This window comes from Ambystoma mexicanum, chromosome 11 (assembly GCF_040938575.1).
Source record: "Ambystoma mexicanum isolate Mex_15411 chromosome 11, UKY_AmexF1_1, whole genome shotgun sequence".
Classification (NCBI taxonomy): domain Eukaryota; kingdom Metazoa; phylum Chordata; class Amphibia; order Caudata; family Ambystomatidae; genus Ambystoma; species Ambystoma mexicanum.
In genome coordinates, this window is record NC_090934.1 from 694,307,252 (window position 1) to 694,327,154 (window position 19,903).

Below are 19,903 nucleotides of genomic sequence, written 5' to 3' on the forward strand. Positions count from 1 at the left end.
TCCCAGTGTCAAAGCGTGTGATTGGTGAAAATGGATGTACACGTAGAAGTGACAAAGCGTGTGATTGGTGAAAATGGATCTACACGCAGGAGTGACAAAGCGTGTGATTGGTGAACGTACACGCCGCGTAAGTGACGCTGTACGTGTGGGCCTGTATATAAGGTACATGTAGAACACCATTTCCTTGTACGTGCTTTTCGTGGAGAGCGAGTGGGTGAAATCTGTACTTCTTGTCGTTTCACACGCGATTTACTTCACGGCGTTTCCAGTTCGTATTCCCTGTTACCTCTGACAGCTTTTTCTCTTTTTTCTCTTTTACTGGTTTACCTGGGCCTGTTCCCTCAAACAGTGTCCCCTTCTACTGTTGTCCTGTCTTCTCAGACAGCGTACACATCTTCTTTTGGCGGGGGTTTAGCCAGCCAAACGCGCTCATTCTTCACGCTCTTTTACCTGGCAGACGGTGAGTCACGCACGTATCCAACTTCTGTGCTTGCCCCGTGTGTTGCCTACCCCTTCAGAGGTCATTCTAGGCTGCGTGTGACACGCATACGTTCATTCTTGTGTTACTGGGTGCCACAGCGTAGTGCAGGTTTTTCTTTCTGCACACGTGGTCTAGGAGGGGTTGCGTGCACGTCATCTCCCTTTTTTGGGCCTCCTGTGCGTTGCGTGACCCGTCATCTTTCCCCAGGGGTTACAATCAGCCGTGCTAGAGCACTAGGGTACAATTACCATCTGGTACCCAACCCCTTTGACCCCCAATTGCCCAGGACAATTGTCTACAGCCACTCCCATACGCACATTAATATCAGTGCCATGGCTGGGAGGCGAGGATTCCGTAAGGGTGGCAAAGGTGGAAGAGCCACAAGTGGTGGCCGTGGTGGATCCGGTAGGGGACGTGGTCGTAACTTGCAGGGTGAGCCTGTCCCCCCATGTGTGGAGGACCAGTCAAGGGCACCCATCATCCCCCACCCCTCCCCCCCCTCCCCCCCTCCCGTTGAGGCTGAAGTGGCTGACACCATCCATGCTCAGCCCTTGTTGGACCAGCCCATTGTGGCACCAGACCTGGCTGACTCCATGGCTGACTTCCAGGTCAGCAGGGCTACGACACGTGCGCTGGTGCACGTTGATGCCATCATGCCACGTGGATCTGGGGCAGCAAGGTCATCTGCTGCACCAAGGAGGCAGGGCGGAGTGGCTGCAGGGGCAGCTGCGGCTCCATCCACCCAGCCCTCACACACCCAGCCAGGACAGTGTCGGTCCTAGTCCATGCTGCTGACATTCCCCCTGACACCATCACACTAGAGCCAATGCCTGCACCAACTCCCATGCTGAGTGTGCAATCCCACACTCCTGATACAGAGTCCACCAGGGCTCCTGCCCCTAGTGTCCAGAGCGGCGCAGGACACTCAGGATCACCACCACCTTCCAAGCGGAAGAGGAAGAGTGCTCGTCCGGCACAGGCTGATGCCCCAGACACGGCTACACAGCCGGCCCGTCCAGGAAGCCCAGCTTCACGGATGACGAACTGAATGCACTTGTCGAGTATGTGTCCGGACATGACAACGAGATGGTCATTGTTGCAGGATCCAAGACCACACCTGCACAACGCCAGGCACACTGGCAGACCGTTGCGGACATCGTAAGTGCCCTTGGAATCGTGAGGCGCACAGCCAATGATTGCTATAAGCGCTGGAATGACCTAAAGCGCAGGGCAAAGAGTAAGCTGGCCTCAAGTCATGCCGCAACTCTAGTGACTGGAGGTGGGTCTCCAGTAGTAGACATGGAACTCACTCCACATGAGTCAGTCGCTGGGACCTACGTCACGGAGGAACAGATCCAAGGCGTGGGAGATCTGGCTGATTACGAGGCATTGTCCGGTGAGTGCACATGCATGTGTGTGTCATACATGTGCATGGTGTGTGTGTGAGGGCTTCTGTTTGGGTGCCAGGTGAGAGTGTGTGCGCCTCAGTCGTATGGGTCAGCCATGTGCTTCATGCAATACTTCCTGCGCAGCTGCATTTGGCCATAGCAGTATCCCTTCTGCCAACAGTAGACATCTAGCACAACTGCACGCCAGTTGCCCTTGAAGTGTCACCTTGACACAACAGATTTGCTTATTTTTCACTGTTCATTCAGTCAGTTTGTTTGCATTCCACCACTTTCACTAGGCATGTCGCTGTCCACTAGTCACATGTCTGACATGGGTATGGTAAAGGGGAGTGACTTTGTTACCTGGATATCATTTGTACACACATGTCCCTGTGCAATTTGACCATTACAGACTGGCAGCTCCAGGTGAAAAATCTGACCTGTTAGAATCAGAAAAGCTATTACATGCGGGAACTGGACTGAATGAATAGGTGCTGCCCTCCTCTCCATCTTCACTCAATAGCAATGGTACATGCCATCTGTGTGATGGCATGTGTGTTTCACCTGCCAATCACAGGCCAATGTGTGATGCCACTGCCAGGCAGCATGCAGAAAATTTATTCATCTTCCATCTTGGTGTCATCAGTGTGTGCCGTTTGCCTGCACTTCATACGCAGTGAGGGTGCATGCATGGGAGGGTTTTAGTCATGTGGGACATGTCAATCAAGTACTGGTTCTCTTGCTTCTCAGCCCTCAATGTGTGCCATGGTGCTAATGCCTGTTTCCATTACTTTGTTTTCATGTCTTTGCAGGGGAAGACGCACCTGATACTGCTGGGGTTGTGGAGATGGTGCAGACCCAGGAGGTGTCCCAGGGCCGACCAACCACCAGTGAGGGACGTGGTGTGGTGGTGGGGGAGAACCCACAAGTGCTGCAGGTCGTGCTCTCAAGGGGTGTCTCTGGCTGCACCTCCCCCGAGCTGTACTCAGGTGTTGATTCGGATGAGACCTACGTGCCGTCGCTGGTGAGTGTTCCAGGGAGGGATTCTGTTCTGTCTCACCCACCTGCACCAGGGTCAGTACCCTCCATGGGGATGTCAGTGTTGGCAGCTACGCCTTCGGTGGTTACGGATGCAGGGTCACACTCCGCGACATCTGATCCTGTTCCTGGGCCAGCAGATCAGAGGGGGAATGCAGTCCTGCAGCCTCAGGCAGTGCCGGCACAGCAAGGCGCAGTTCGCCTTGCCCCAGACAGGTGTGGTGCCCGCCGACGTGGTGGCCGTACGCCACCTGGCAATACCGCATGGGAGCAATCCATTTACGGTATGGCTACCCAACAGGCTGCATCATCCGAGATGATGGCTCAGGCCATGGATAGGGTGGCCACTTCCATTGTCACCCCAGAAAGGCTGATGGAGCGACTAGAGCAGGCAACTGACTCCATCTGCCAGTCACACAGGGAGGACATGTTGGGGTCCAACAGGGACAGGCGGGCGGCACTGGCGACTCTGCAGGAGGCCATCTCCATTGAGTCCCAGGGCCACAGGGAAGCCCTGAGGCAGGAGCTCCTACACCTCAGGACGACTCTTGTTGAGCTTGAGGCTTCAACACACCAAAGGACAGAACAGCAGCTGGAGCGTCTCACCCGTACGCTCTCAGCTGAGATGCAGGCAACGAGGGCGGAGGTCCGGGCATCCCGTGAGTTGTTGCATGGGGACCTCCGCACACTCATCCTCCAGAACCAGACCTACCACACCCGCATGCTTGCAGCCATGGAGGAGCAGACTAGGGCCTTGCGTGGGCTGCCTCCCATAGTGCAACCACCTCCGGATGCAGCTGCACAGGGTGATAATAGCGACAGCAGTGACACTCCCACAATAGGGTAGCCGTGTGGGCCATGAGCCCATGGAGGTGTTTTATTTTCCCAGGATCCACGCAGGTGGGTTCTGGTGTGCATCCTGTCCTCGGACCTCCTGGGTGGCCTCCCCAACCCCCCCGGGCCCATCAATGGCCATTTTTGATTGTTTCTTATTTTTATTTTTATTTTGATTTCTTTTATTCCCAATTTTTTTGGGAGGATCTGTTGGCTCCGATCTGTTGGCTCCGATCTGTTGGCTCCGATCTGTTGGCTCCGATCTGTTGGCTCCGATCTGTTGGCTCCGATCTGTTGGCTCCGATCTGTTGGCTTCCGTGGTTCCTGTGGGCATACGCTGCATTGTGGCTGGGCACATGCAGGCTTGTAATGTATTTGGTTCAGATGCTTGGGTTTGAGTCACACACACCCCTCCTGCTTCCCGTTTCCATGGGCTTACAAAGGGTGTGCCCAAGTGACAGTGAATTACACAGTGACGTTGGACTCCCATGAGCTGTGTGGCCAGTCTGTAGTCAATACTGTGTATACATTCCTAGTGCATATTGCTGTTGTGTTGTACACTGCATGTTGCATTGATGTGTAACTCTTCTTCTGTGTCTACCTCCCAATTTGCAGGTCCCTTCCTCAAGTCCACACAAGGACCTCTAGTCTGGCGATGGGGACCATGTTGGCAGCAGTGCACCTACAACTCTACATGGCGCCAACACTGCACAGTTGGTAGTGGTGGGAGTGCAGGCATTTCCAGGTGGTGAGACTACTAATATGTAACATTTTTGATGTCATGTTAATGGTACTACGTGCTCAAGTATGTTGTTGGTCCGGCATTGCTGTGAGCATTTCAGGTGTTGCAGGTTTCTAATAGTGCCACTGTACATAGTGAGAGTGATGTCATGTTGTGGGGATTACTTTGTTTACCTGCAATTAGCATGACATGGCACGGTGTGTCGTGTGGCAGTGCTGGGGTTGGGTTGGCTGACATGGCACTGTCCTCTTGTTGCATTTTGCAAGTGGGTATTCATTTTAGCTGCTTCAATGTGTAACTTCACAAAACTGCATTGGTGGTGTCTGTGTGGGTAGGGATGCACACATTGTGACACTTCCAGGTGAACAATCTCAGGCTGACATGGAATTCCCGGTTCATTCTCCACACATTCAGGATCAGTGTCAGGTTGAGTCATCATTGATTGTCAGATGGAATGTGCCAGGGCAGTGTGCACTCCACAGGGGTGTGATTTCTATGTGAAGTAATTAGCCACTAGCTGTGTACGGGCTGCCTCCCCCCGTGCCCTTTCCCCTCCCATGCGCAGCGGCTGTGCATGTGGTTGGGGATGTGGGGCCACCACCATGTCCACGGCCAGGCCCCGGCGTGTTGCAACGTTGTGCAGGACACATGCTGCCACTATGATCCTGCACACTACTGGGGGAGCGTATAACAGCTGCCCGCCAGAACGGTCAAGGGAGCGAAAGCGTGACTTCAGCACTCCGAATGTGCGCTCCACTATGCCCCTGGTTGTAATGTGGGCTGTGTTAAATCTTACCTGGGGTGGCGTGGTGGGGTTCCGAATTGGCGTCATCATGTGGGGGCTGAGAGGGTAGGCACTGTCCCCTGTGGAGGTGGGGATTGGTATCATTGGTGAGGTTGTGACCTTGCTCAGTATCCAACATGCATGCATGTGCAGTGGCATACATACTCACCAAGCAGCCATGTATCGCCATGCCGCCCAGCTTCTAGGTCCCGGCTTAGGGTGGACATTCGGTAAATGAAGCTGTCGTGGGTGGAGCCGGGATAGTTGGCATATACTGAGGTGATGATTCCCTTGGCATTACATGCTACCTGCACGTTGATGGAATGCCAGTGCTTGCGGTTCCTATAGATGTGCTCAGATGCCCTGGGGGGACGTAGAGCCACATGGGTGCAGTCGATGGCACCTAGCACTTTGGGGAATCGTGCCACTGCGTAAAAATCCAGGGCGGCAGCATGCCTTTCTGCAGGTGTTCTGGGCAGGTATATGTGCCTGCGGATTGATGGGCGTGCAGTCATGATGTTCAAGACCTGGTGTAGGCAGCGTGACTGGGTGGCCTGTGACACCCCACCCACTATGGCACTTGTCCGCTGAAATGATCCAGTGGCTAAGAAGTGCAGTACATTGAGGACCTTCTCCAGGGGGCTGAGTGCTTGGGAGCACAGGGTGGGTGATGTGAGGTCATCCTCCCACTCAGTCACCAGGTCCAGTATGATGTGTGGTGGAAACCTGTACCTCCCATACACCTGGTCATCAGGCATCCCGAAAAGGCTGGTTCTGGGTGTGAATATTCTGGCCCTGACTATCCTCCTCCTCCTCCTTTGGTAGCCCACTGCCACTGCTGCTAGGAACGGTATGTTCATCCTGGCGTCTGAGCTTGTTATTGTTAAAGTCCGCAATTTATGCTTAGCGCGTGTTCTAGGCGAGCGTGTGACCCGCGCAGCCCTGGAATCCTGTTGCCAGTCCAATAGCGTGTGGAAATTCACACGCACCACGGGATACAGCGTGTGACCCGCGCAGCCCTGGGATCCTGTTGCCAGTCCAATAGCGTGTGGAAATTCACACGCACCACGGGATACAGCGTGTGACCCGCGCAGCCCTGGAATCCTGTTCCCAGTCCAATAGCGTGTGGAAATTCACACGCACCACGGGATACAGCGTGTGACCCGCGCAGCCCTGGAATCCTGTTCCCAGTCCAATAGCGTGTGGAAATTCACACGCACCACGGGATACAGCGTGTGACCCGCGCAGCCCTGGAATCCTGTTCCCAGTCCAATAGCGTGTGGAAATTCACACGCACCACGGGATACAGGTTCGCTGACGTACTTGCGTGTGTAAGTGGCCGCGCACTCATTAAATACACGTACATAGGCCAATCGCGTGTACGCGCACTTTTGTCCAATTACACGCGATGACACTCTGACGTGCAGTATCTCCACGTGTGCCCCGTCATCACGTCCTGAGTGGGGAACACCCGTGCGGGTCACGTCACAGACGCGCTTACGCGCTGAGGGACTCTGGTCCAATAGAATCGCGTATGCGTGCTGACGCGCTTACGCGCTATGGGCCTTTCCTCGGATTTCACGCTGACGTGCAGGATTTTCACGTGCCAAATCACTCCGTATCAAGCTGGCCACGCGAAAACACACGGAAGCCCACGCTCCTGCCCAGAAGGCCGAGTTACTGCCCCCCAGTGCCCCGAGCAGCCTCCCACGTGCCATCTGCTGCTGCCTGCCTCCCTGCCTGCCTGCTGCCACCGTGCCCTGCCATTTGGTGCCTGCACATCAGCCATCTGCAGGGGTCCAGTTGCTGTGTCCACCCCTGCTGGAACTGAAGACTCCCGACTGGTATTACATCGCTCCACAGCCCAGCCCCAGGACCCAGTTGCCCACCCACACCTGCCTCTGGGGTTGCCATGTCGGGCACTTCCACATCTGGCACCAGTGGCAACCCCAGGCCAGAGGGGCAGAGGGGCACCAGCTTCACTGTCACCGAAGTTGGTGTCCTGGTGGAGCATGTCCTGGGGCAGTATGATGCCCTCTTTGGATCGTCCCGCGCCAGCAAGGAAGGACGGCAGAGGATCTGGGCCGACTGTGTGGTTGCCATCAACGCGGAGGGGGTGGCAACCCGCGACGTCCTGAAGATCAAGAAGCGCTGGGAGGACTTGAGGTCCAGGACCCTTGTGAAGGCCCGGCGCCTCGTGGAGGGGGGCCGGGGCCGCATGAGTACCATCCAGATGAGGGTCCTGGAACGCGTACGCCCAGCGCTCCACGCCCAGATCCTTGAGAGGGAGGCCCGTCTGGAGTTGAGCGGTAAGTGTCCATGCATTACTGTGTGAGACAGGGCATGTTGCGGTGTGCTGGTTCTATGATACTTGCCTGTATGTGTGCCATAGCCCATGTATGCATGTATGTGTGCAGGGACATCATGGTAATGCATGTGCGACCAGTGATGTGTGATGCACATGGTTGTTGCATGTGTTGAAATGCCGCATGGGGAGCCCTAATCAGATTATGAACATGAGAGCATGCCAGTCTCTGTACCTGAACATGGGTGGGGGTGAGGGATGGGTGCTGATGCCAGGTACATATATGGTAGCCATGTCTGTGTGCCTGACCTGCGTGTCTGTGACTTGTGCATGCCATGGATGCATGACACATGTGTGTGACAATGCAGAGATTCAGTAAAGCAGCAAAATTACCCTTGTATCCGCTGTGTTTGGTGTGTTTGGGGCCAGATGGATGTGACTGAGGTGAAGTGTGTGCATGTGATGGGCATGAGGCATGATGCATGTGAGTTACATATCATTGAATGTTTCAAGAGTCCATTGGACATGCATGGAAATTTCCATGGCATGCACCATGCCTGTTACTGTGTGTGTTTTGCCTGGACTGGCCCATGTGTTGTGGAGGGACATGATGGAAGTGTACTTTGACAGTGGTGCTCATCTGCTATTGCTTCCTGTCTAGGGGACCATTGTACAGTGCCCTGATGCTTGTGTTCTTTGTCTCCCTCTACGCAGCGGCTAGTGAAGAAGAGGGCGGAGACGGCGCTGTGGAGCAAGGCGGCGGGGATGCCCCCACGGCTGCAGCGGAAGGGGTGGGTGAGCCCCCACAGGGGCCTGCTACGGTGGGAGACGGTGAGGAGCCATCCAGGTTGGTGGTTTGCACAGAGGAGGAGGAGGCCGCCACTGGGGCACACATGGGGCCTGGTGGGGGCATCCCTGCTAGTGCAAGTGGTGCAGTCCAGGGCCAGGGGCAGGAGGCAGCACAGGTCACCGTGGAGGGGCCTGTGCATGTCGCTGTCCCTGACCCTGTGAGTGCACCACCATGCACCAGCAGGGATGCCCCGTCCCAGGCCTGTCCGCAGGTAGAGGGGATGTCCATGTCACCTGACTCCCCTCCACCTGCGGACGTGGGAACCCCTGGCCGTGCGGAGAAGGTCCTGATTGGGGTCGCATTGCGCACGGCTGCGATTCGTGATGCCCTGCGTGCTTCCCGGGAGGAGCACGCACGTCATCACGAAGTGCACCGTGCCGACGTGGCCCAATTGGGATCGGCCATGTTCGGGGGTTTCCTGCATGTGTTGGCCAATGTGGCGGCCCTCTCCTCCTCTGTGCAGGCTATCCACCAGTCGTTCTCCTTGCCGTCTTCCAGCCCAGATGCCACCAGGGCCCCCTGTGGACCTGCCCCGACCAATGCAGCCAGCTCGGTGGGGATCCCATCCCTGCCACAGTCGGGAGTCAGAGATCCAGCAGGGGTGGACACCAGAGCAACTGGACCCCAGCAGATGGAGGATGTGACGGCATCATCGGGCAGGGCACGTGCACGACGGCGTCGGTGGTTTCCATCAGCCTGGATGCCGTCGTGCTGGCACAGGCAGTTGCGTCGGAGGCAGCAGCAGGCTCAACGTGGGAGGCATCATGGCTCGGGGCCATCAACATCAGGGGTGCAGGCATCGGCCGGAGGGCAGGAGAACCCTGGAATGGGAGTGGCTTCCGTGTGGGAGAGGTTGTGCCAGCGGATAGGTGCGGAGCGGCAGCGGGCAGAGGAGGAACGGCTCACGATGGTCAGGGCGGAGGACTCCATGCGGAGGGCGCTGAGGCGGGCTGAGTGCCTCGAGGGTCTTCGCAGGGAGTTTGAGCTTGACACTGCGTTATCCCTGCGGGACCTCGGGGCCAGGGAACATGCCCGCCTCCAAGCCATTGACCAGGAGTTCGAGGATGCCCTGGCCCATGACAACAACCAGTGAGCCGTCCGAATAGCCCGCTGCCTTTGTATATAGTTGTATAGTTAGGGTTAGGTTTCCTTTGTTTTTTTGAATTTTTTTTTGGTTGCGATTGGACAATGCACCACTTTTTTGTATATAGTTCCCTTTTTAGTTAGTAGTCAGTTAGGTTTAATTTGGTAGGGCTCATGGACCCAGGATTATCTTCTTGATTGGCTTATTTTAATTTTTCATAATTTTTTCTTGGACATTCATCTTGTTTTGTTTGATTTGCTTTGTGTTTTTTCTTATTTGCTGTTCAATACATATTATTTTTTTAATCTTCAATGTGTCGTATCATCTCATTGCTTTCAGGCATGTCATGTTGGGTGTTTTGTCATTCACTTGCAGCCATTGTGTGTGACAGACATGTGTTAAATTGCATTATTTACATTGGGGGTGTAACATGTAATTGCCTTTGATATGTGGGTGGGTGTGATAGTTGGTTGGGCCTTTTGGCAGGGGAGGATGGGCATTACGGACATGATTGGGGAATGTTGGGACCCAGGTGCAGGGGGGCATGGATTGGACATGGGTGGGGGCCTGCTGGCAGGTGCCCCACAGTGCTGGGGGGTGGGGGTGGTGAGAGACATGAGTTGGACATGGGTGGGGGCCTGCTGGCAGGTGCCCCACAGTGCTGGGGGGTGGGGGTGGTGGGAGACATGAGTGGGGCACTGGTGGAGGGTGACCCTGCACTGCTGGGGTGTGGGGGTGGTGGGTGACATGAGTGGGGGCCTGGTGGAGGGTGACCCTGGGGGGTGGGGGTGGTGGTAGACATGAGTTGGACATGGGTGGGGGCCTGCTGGCAGGTGCCCCACAGTGCTGGGGGGTGGGGGTGGTGGGAGACATGAGTGGGGCCCTGGTGGAGGGTGACCCTGCACTGCTGGGGTGTGGGGGTGGTGGGTGACATGAGTGGGGGCCTGGTGGAGGGTGCCCCTGGTGGCTGGGGTTTGGGGGTGGTGGGAGACATGAGTTGGACATGGGTGGGGGCCTGCTGGCAGGTGCCCCACAGTGCTGGGGGGTGGGGGTGGTGGGAGACATGAGTGGGGCCCTGGTGGAGGGTGACCCTGGTGGCTGGGGTTTGGGGGTGGTGGGAGACATGAGTTGGACATGGGTGGGGGCCTGCTGGCAGGTGCCCTACAGTGCTGGGGGGTGGGGGTGGTGGGAGACATGAGTGGGGCCCTGGTGGAGGGTGACCCTGGTGGCTGGGGTTTGGGGGTGGTGGGAGACATGAGTTGGACATGGGTGGGGGCCTGCTGGCAGGTGCCCCACAGTGCTGGGGGGTGGGGGTGGTGGTAGACATGAGTGGGGCCCTGGTGGAGGGTGACCCTGGTGGCTGGGGTTTGGGGGTGGTGGGAGACATGAGTTGGACATGGGTGGGAGCCTGCTGGCAGGTGCCCCACAGTGCTGGGGGGTGGGGGTGGTGGGAGACATGAGTGGGGCCCTGGTGGAGGGTGACCCTGGTGGCTGGGGTTTGGGGGTGGTGGGAGACATGAGTTGGACATGGGTGGGGGCCTGCTGGCAGGTGCCCCACAGTGCTGGGGGGTGGGGGTGCAAGGGGACATGTGTTGGTGTTCATTAGTTCAAGGAGACATGTGCCTTTGCTGGGGGGCATGCCCATGTTGGGTGGGCTGCCTGCGGGACATGACCAGGGATGCAGGGTAGTCCCCTGTGGTGTGGGCTGCCTGCAGGGGCCGTGGAGGGTGTACAGGGTACACCTGGGAGGAGCCACACTGTCAAATCACATGTGGAACTTCCCGCGCACCCCTGAAATACACGCGCCCAGGCTATTCGCGTGTGGAACTTCCCGCGCACCCCTGAAATACACGCGCCCAGGCTATTCGCGTGTGGAACTTCCCGCGCACCCCTGAAATACACGCGCCCAGGCTATTCGCGTGTGGAACTTCCCGCGCACCCCTGAAATACACGCGCCCAGGCTATTCGCGTGTGGAACTTCCCGCGCACCCCTGAAATACACGCGCCCAGGCTATTCGCGTGTGGAACTTCCCGCGCACCCCTCAAATTCACGCGCCCAGGCTATTCGCGTGTGGAACTTCCCGCGCACCCCTGAAATACACGCGCCCAGGCTATTCGCGTGTGGAACTTCCCGCGCACCCCTGAAATACACGCGCCCAGGCTATTCGCGTGTGGAACTTCCCGCGCACCCCTGAAATACACGCGCCCAGGCTATTCGCGTGTGGAACTTCCCGCGCACCCCTGAAATACACGCGCCCAGGCTATTCGCGTGTGGAACTTCCCGCGCACCCCTGTAATACACGCGCCCAGGCTATTCGCGTGTGGAACTTCCCGCGCACCCCTGAAATACACGCGCCCAGGCTATTCGCGTGTGGAACTTCCCGCGCACCCCTGAAATACACGCGCCCAGGCTATTCGCGTGTGGAACTTCCCGCGAACCCCTGTAATACACGTAGCCCGCTCCCCCAGGCCCGATCGCATGAGGAACTTCCCGCGCACCCCTCAAATTCACGCGCCCAGGCTATTCGCGTGTGAAACTTCACGCGAACCCCTGAAATATACGTAGCACGCTCCCCCAGGCCCGATCGCGTGTGGAACTTCACGCGAACCCCTGTAATACACGAAGCCCGCTCCCCCAGGCCCGATCGCGTGAGGAACTTCACGCGAACCCCTGTAATACACGTAGCCCGCTCCCCCAGGCCCGATCGCGTGAGGAACTTCACGTGAACCCCTGTTATACACGTAGCCCGCTCCCCCAGGCCCGATCGCGTGAGGAACTTCACGCGAACCCCTGTAATACACGAAGCCCGCTCCCCCAGGCCCGATCGCGTGAGGAACTTCACGCGAACCCCTGTAATACACGTAGCCCGCTCCCCCAGGCCCGATCGCGTGAATAACTTCACGCGAACCCCTGTGATGCACGTACCCTGCAAATCGCGTGTGACACTTCCCGCGCACCCCGGTATACATGCACACGTATTTTTTGTCCGCGGGTGTCCGTGTTTGTGGGTACACCTTTGCACGTCATTTTTCCTGGAGGGCCACAGTATGGGACATTCATCATGGCAGTATATAGGTGCTATTTGTTGGCGCACCTTTTGGCGCACATTTCTTACAGCCGCAGAGACGCTACCGCCTCCTTTCTTGTGGCGGTCGTGTTTGTGCATGTGCGCTGGTTTGAGCGTGCGCTTTTTTCCCCTATTCTATTCCATGAATACGTGTTGTAGGCGAGCGTGTGGGCGTTCCGCGCACTTGTGCCCTGTACTTCCCCCGTGACGCCCACGTTTTGGCAAGTTGTTCCCCATTCCGAGTGTTACGCCCGTGTTCCGCCTACTTTTATTGCGTGCGCCGCGCTATGTGCGAATTTCGCTGTGGCCTGTGCGATTTTCGCTGTGACCTGGCGCACGCTGTTAGATGGCCTGTGCGCTAACGTGCGCCGCGCACTTTTTATCGCACATCCGCTGGTTTTCTCGCGCACAGCCTTCCATGAATCGACGTGCGCTGCTTTTCGTGCGATTTTCGCACGTTCACTGCGATTTTCGCTATTCCACTGCGATTCGCACGTTTTTGCCCACTTGCGCCACGCTAATTATTCCATGAATCGGCCTCTGTGTGTTTTACATCCATAGGGGCAAAAGGCGTGTATTAGGCTACAAGATGAACAGTCCTTTCAACAAAGCATTTTGTACCAGGGAACATGTAACTGTGCAGAAAGGGGGAGTATGGCGCAGGAGGGTGGGATATGGAAGGTGGTGGTCAGAAGGATTACTGGAGGTGTATTTGGCGAGGGCACATCTTGAAGAGAAGCTTCTTAGATTTTTCCTGAATTGCATAAGGGCAGAGGCAAGTCGGATGCTGAGGTGGATGAGGTTCCATTGTGTGGGCCATAGACTGAGAATGTGTGTTTTCTGGTTTGTTCTTTTTCCACTTCTGCTGGTCTAGTCTGTCCAGATCCTGATCGCTGGTAATGTACTGACTGCCAAGGATGAGGATTTTTTGTTCCAGGTAGGAGAAGGCCTACATGAGGACAGCTTTATATATGATGCAGATGAAATATGAATACATTGACTTTCAACAGCAATCTATTGCTCTTCTTTAGAGTTTGTGGCATACCCCATGCAGAAAATACATTACAATGTAAAGACGGAATTGCGGTGGATGCTACTTTTACTTTGAGTTGGAATTTACAGTTCTCACTGAGCAGGCTCTTCCCAGAGTTTGTAGCACCATATATATATCTACTACCAGAGGTTTCCAAATCATGTTGAACAGTTCAAACACTTATAATCTTTCAGGTTGTGAAGGTTTACTTGAGCTTTCACACATGTGCCTAGCTGTCTCTACCTTTTTTCCAAAGGACTTGCATGCTCAACAGATCCGGTCCTGGCTGACTGGTGCATTCAAGATAAGCCTCCATATTATCCCATGTTAAGCAACCTTGAAATAACCAACAATTATTGAAAGATATAAAATGTTCCTCTGATTTGTTTCTCATCACTATGTGTGATAACTAATTACACACATCTATAGAACATACTTTGGACTTGTGCCTGTCATATAGCATCCAAACACAAGATCTCCAAGTTACTTTGGAAGCACTAGGATGATTATTGACAAGAAGGATATAAGCAGAGAAGAAAATATCTGCTTTAATTATTCATATAATAAACATAAATGTGGAAGCTTCCTGGCTGCTACATTTGCACAGGCATAGGCCAGTCTAGCCATGTGGTGGTGGAGGGAACATGTAGAATGTCATGACTCCAACAACACACACACGGACCACGTAATAGCATGGATAAGAAATACATGCAATTTCTTTTTCGGGAATGCCACAAACACAAGTTTGAAGAATATTTTGAAATCATTAATAACAATGATGTGTGTATCTAACGAACGCAATCCATGTCCTAAGTATCAGTGGACCATTTGGATTCACAGATCTTGTGGGAAAAACACAAAACCCCTGCGGAAGGGTAAGGTCTACAAATATAGTATCTTTTGAATTTTCAGTTCCTGACTGTCCATGAGCAAAACCACTTGGCCTAGATAAGAGGGACACACACATGTGATGTCATCAGTGATGTCATCAATGGCATTTCTGATGTCATCTTTCATGTCATGGGTGTTAGTGTTAGCAGTGCACAGTGGTGGCCCGAGTTATGGTTGCTTAGCTTACCATAACTGGCGAATTTCCATTTTTTTCTCAGTTTTACTTGTAACCATAATATGGATAGGTTGTTTTTAGTGCAAAGTAAGCATACTGTTCCTTTCATGTACTTGTTGCACTGAATTTGATAAGTTTTTCTTAGGACAACTGAACCATAATGTCCCTTTAACAACATTTTCTATCAGTGAATTTCATAGGTTTTTAGTAGGGCACTGTAACCAGAATGTTCCTTTAGCATAGTTTTTTCAGTAAAGGTGATAGGTTTTTAGTAGCAACTAAACCATAACATCCCTTTAACAATGTTTTTTGTTAGTGAATTTCATAGGTTTTTAGTAGGGCACTGTAAACAGAACGCTGCTTTAGCATAGTGTTTTCAGTAAAGGTGATAGGTTTTTAGTAGCAACTTAACCATAACGTCCCTTTAACAATGTTTTTTGTTAGTGAATTTCATAGGTTTTTAGTAGGGCACTGTAACCAGAACGCTGCTTTAGCATAGTGTTTTCAGTAAAGGTGATAGGTTTTTAGTAGCAACTTAACCATAACGTCCCTTTAACAATGTTTTTTGTTAGTGAATTTCATAGGTTTTTAGTAGGGCACTTTTACCATAACCTTCTTTTAGCATAGTTTTTTCAGTAAAGGTGATAGGGTTTTAGTTGTGCAACTTAACCATAATGTCCCTTTACTAATTTCTTTTTCACTGAATTCCATAGGTTTTTAACAGGATACTATTAGTGTGTATAGATGTACTGTACAGCATACTGAAGCCGGTGGCTCTATACTAATAGGACCAATGTTTGCAAACAGTGTGTCTGTTCTCGAACATCGGGTGGAGTCCAAACTGCCGAGAAAGGGAGGGGTGGTCGTACAATGTGGTACCATGCAGCAAAGACAAGAAACATATACAAACAGCAGCAAGTCCGTGAATAGGAAAGGAAAATGCAGTAGCTACACAAAGTCTGTACTTTTGAAACAAACAGAGCGAAGGGATAGGGTATGCAGCATAATGGAATGCACAAACAAGAGAAGTTACGTTTTCCATCATCAATCTTACCGCACACCTGCTTCACATTGCAACAAAGGACAAAGAGTTAGGGACACCAACTACTGAGACCAGAACGTCACTGCAACGTGGAAAGTACAGTAAAGTTTATGTTATAATTGCACAGGTCCGATAGTGTACAATAGTAGGAAAGCATGATGTTTTCTGTTTCTTTTCAGCAATGGCAAGCACCCTAGAATGGCTGGAAGAGAATTTTCCACATGAAGAAATGAGTGAGGACGATAACCCCATTGTACCCGCTGCAGTGTGAAAAGGGAAAGAGTTACTGCAAGGGCAAGCACCGTAGAAAGGCTGGAGGAGAATTTCCCACATGACGAAATGAGTGACTATAGTAACCCCATAGGTAGGGAACGCAGTGTAAAAAGTAACATAATTACAATATATTGCTTCGTATATACTGAACACATTTGTTTTTCTTTAACAGAACATACGGGAATACAAAGGAGTACAAGAGAAGTGGTACCTTTTCCACAGCAACATAAGGCCACAGAAACTGATGAAACGCTGTAAATATAAAAGTAGACCACCTGGACGCCAAAATTGATAAATTGCTGAACAATTTTGCCACCTTGAAAATGTTTGTAGAAGAACATATTATGGAGAAAATAAGATACCACTGCCCCACCTGCACATGCCCCCTTCCCCATTTCCCAGCCCCCCATCCCTGCAAATTGCGTGTCATGAGAGACGCTTCGATGAAACCTCAATCCCTTCTTTGCCTCACCACCAACTTGTAGAAATGCCGAAATCCCCAGTTTATGTATCTGTTTCTGGTCCCCCTTTCCTTTCCGAATAGTGGCTATCAATGTGTGCTAATAAAGGTTCATATGTAAATGGTTACTGAATTTATTTGTGCTTTTTCCTTTGTTTTAAGAAGCCCATTGTAACTATGAAGGGGACAGCACTGGTGGGAATGATTGCAAGTGAGGGAAATGAGGAGTGGTATGACCGCCACACCTGGCGGCCGTATGCGCAATCACAATGGAAGCATCCGTAGGACGCCACTACAGGGCACATGGTTTGCATGCACAGAACCACCTGTAAGCAGTTGGAGGACCATACGTTTGTCAGACGCACAACTTCGCACATGCGTATGTCGTCCTGCGACGCCTGGTAACACCGCCCCTGGACAAGATATGTAAATAAATGTGTGATGTAGTTTTAATAGGTGGAAGCACTCTCACACGTCCTGCGAGTACCTTTGCATGTAAACATTCCACCTACTGTATCGTGCACACACCAAGCTTATGTAGGAATGTTCAGTGGACGTGTGCCGTACATTTTTCCATTTTAATCTAAGTCCTATATTTGAGACCCATCTTTTCCTGTTCTAAAGTCTACATTACGTGTGCCCTCTAATGTCTGTGTATTTATAGACCATCTGTGATACCCATAAAACAAGCACTACACTCTCCTTTTACAAATCCAGGTTGTTAGTCATCAAACATTCCTACCCTAGATTTCCAGTCTTTCACATAGCCAAACACATATTTGGACAATACTTATCTATCCGTCTGGTAGACTAGTTGAGAGAAGTTGGGTTGTTAAAATCACTAAACTATGCCTTCGTCTGCATGAGCATATTGGTTGTCCATTTCCAAATAAATGGTGTCCAACTAAATAAATTCAATTCAAATTGGTGTCACGCCCGTAGCCCATGATGACACCTCTATTTTGTTCTTCTTGTTGGAAAGCTTGCTGTTTCTTCCTAGCTACGTTTGTGCTATATATAACCCAAATACACTTAATGAAGAGGCATGTTTGAAGCATTCTCCCCATTGTCCACACATTTCCAGAAATGTCTGTAACTATCTGTGTGTGCTTCTGTTGTAAAACGGTGTTAAATAAGGACTAGTGTAACTGTTCACAATGCCTGTGTGTAATGCCGTAACAGGCTCTGCACTGTAAATAGGTGTCAGCGATAAGTGAAACTCTTAACAGGCCCTGCCCGAGAGGCATCTTGTTGCTGCGGACATAAGCCTGTTCAACTGGACCTAGTCTGCCCAATACATCCCTTACTAGGGCTGTGGTTGACGTAGATACTTGGTTTTGTCTTATTTGTTGAAGGAGTGCAGTGTCGAGCCCTTTACAAAACGTCTATACTGTCACTCTTGAATAGAGATCCATGTCTTTTCAGTTTGGCCCTCAATCTAGACCTAACATGTTGAGACTGTTCAGGACAGTGAGTCTTGGCACACAGAGGTTCGTGACCCTCTCCATTGCATTTCCACAAGTCCATCCAGGGAAGCCTGAACTCCACCCTGGCTCCACCCTCTTTGTGTGTGCACCATGAGCCTGTAGACTATGACAGCTCTCCCTTCAGAGATGCTAAATGACCCTTTCTGAAAACATGTGCAAAACCTACTTAAAGTAACCTTCAGGCACTTCTATTAGTGTACCAAAAAGAGGGTAGCATTATAAAGTGAACGTGTGTACTTTTAATTTGGAACACACGGCTGGAGGGGTTGTAGCTCAAGTGCGAGGAACAATGAATACACTGTTTCGTTTGTGTTGGTCAGACGTGCTTCCAAAGAATTGTCTGTTACCTGAAGTCATGCTGCTTTATGATAAACAATGTTTTTTAAGGGGGAGGAAATGTGACATGTCTGCCATAAGGGAATCCCATGTAAATAGGTTTGTATGTGTAGATGAAATGCCACCATTGACAGGATTTACATTGTGCTGGTAGTAACTAAGAAGTGTCTTCTAACTGCATACAAATATTGGTTTAGGACTTCCAAATATATACTCTTTGATGTGGATTGAAAATGGCTAGCAGGGCCTGGCACTGGCCCGAAGATCTGCAGAATGGAATTCCTACACTGACACTTCAGCGGCAGCTCCAATCTCCCTCTGAGACTTCTCCAGTGCATGGAGAGAACCGTTTTGGCAGAATCCAGAGAAAAGTCCTGGCATTCTTTTATGTGAGATATCCAAAACAAGCGCCCAGCCCCGTCGATGAAAAAAACTCCCCATACTCTGTTCAGAATAATGATTTGTAAGTTGTAGAAGAGGGGGCGGCATCAATGGGATACGCATTAAGGAACCTTACAGTGGCCTTGATAAAGGCATGCTCGTAGGTGACCCCACTCCCAGTGCCTGAGAAACCCGTGTGGAGGGTAAAGACCTTACCAGTTCACTGCAAGACCAGTTACCAGCTGAAGAGGAAGCAGATCTTTCAGGTTGAAACCTGTCTGGATCCCATGACCTTCTGTTGTCTGCGATCCTTCTTCACTGGATGTGCTAACAACAAAGTCCCCTGATGTTGAGCTCACAGCCCTCCACAAAGAGGCCCTGATGATTGTGACTGAAGCTCTGACCTGTACCAACTACAGGATGCCTACATATAAGGATCTTCCTGCATGGGAGCACGACCCATCATGTAAAACGTAAAAGGGGATACTCCTGAGTAGTTCCTGGGACATCTTTCGACCTGGAACAGACTGCTCAATCAAACAAAGTAATGGCCATCCTTCTAGAACCTCAAGGTCACCTTCTAGCTCATGGGGTGCTTAACGTGCTAAGATGGTGTTGATCAGTTTTTCACAGGGACTATCACCTATGTCCACTTGTTCTTGGGATATTATCTGCCCCAGGAGGAAAGCTTTTTTAACAATCTCTTCTTGACAGTTCGAGCTTATGCAGGACTGCAAGGTGTCTAATATTGAGGTAGATTTCAGGGCTGCCAATCTGTTCTAGTGCACAGCCTGCGGCGGGTATCTCGCTGCCCAGCCAAAATGCAATATGGGGAGATCTAGACTCACTGGATCTATGTGATATTTTCTAAAAAAGAAAGTTTTGCGCACATTTTAATGCACTTCTATGGGGGGGGCTCTCCGCAGCCCACTCGTGCTCCCTTTCCTATATGTATTAACCTAACCCACCCCCCCACATATAAATGCATTGAAATGCGCATTTTCAAATTCAGCTTTTTCGGCCACAGGATTTTCAGCTGCAATATTTTGGGGTGATAGCGACTCACTGAAGCCACAGTGTGCATTTGGAGTGCAGCAGGTATAAACTATTCATTGTAATATAAAGTTGACTAAATAATTCATAAATGATGTTGCCCATCACCTGCCTTTACACTGTACCCTATTAGGTGCCATGTGAACTTATCGTACAGTTTTAATATCAGGAAATGCTTGTAAAACGCCTTGAAAATGT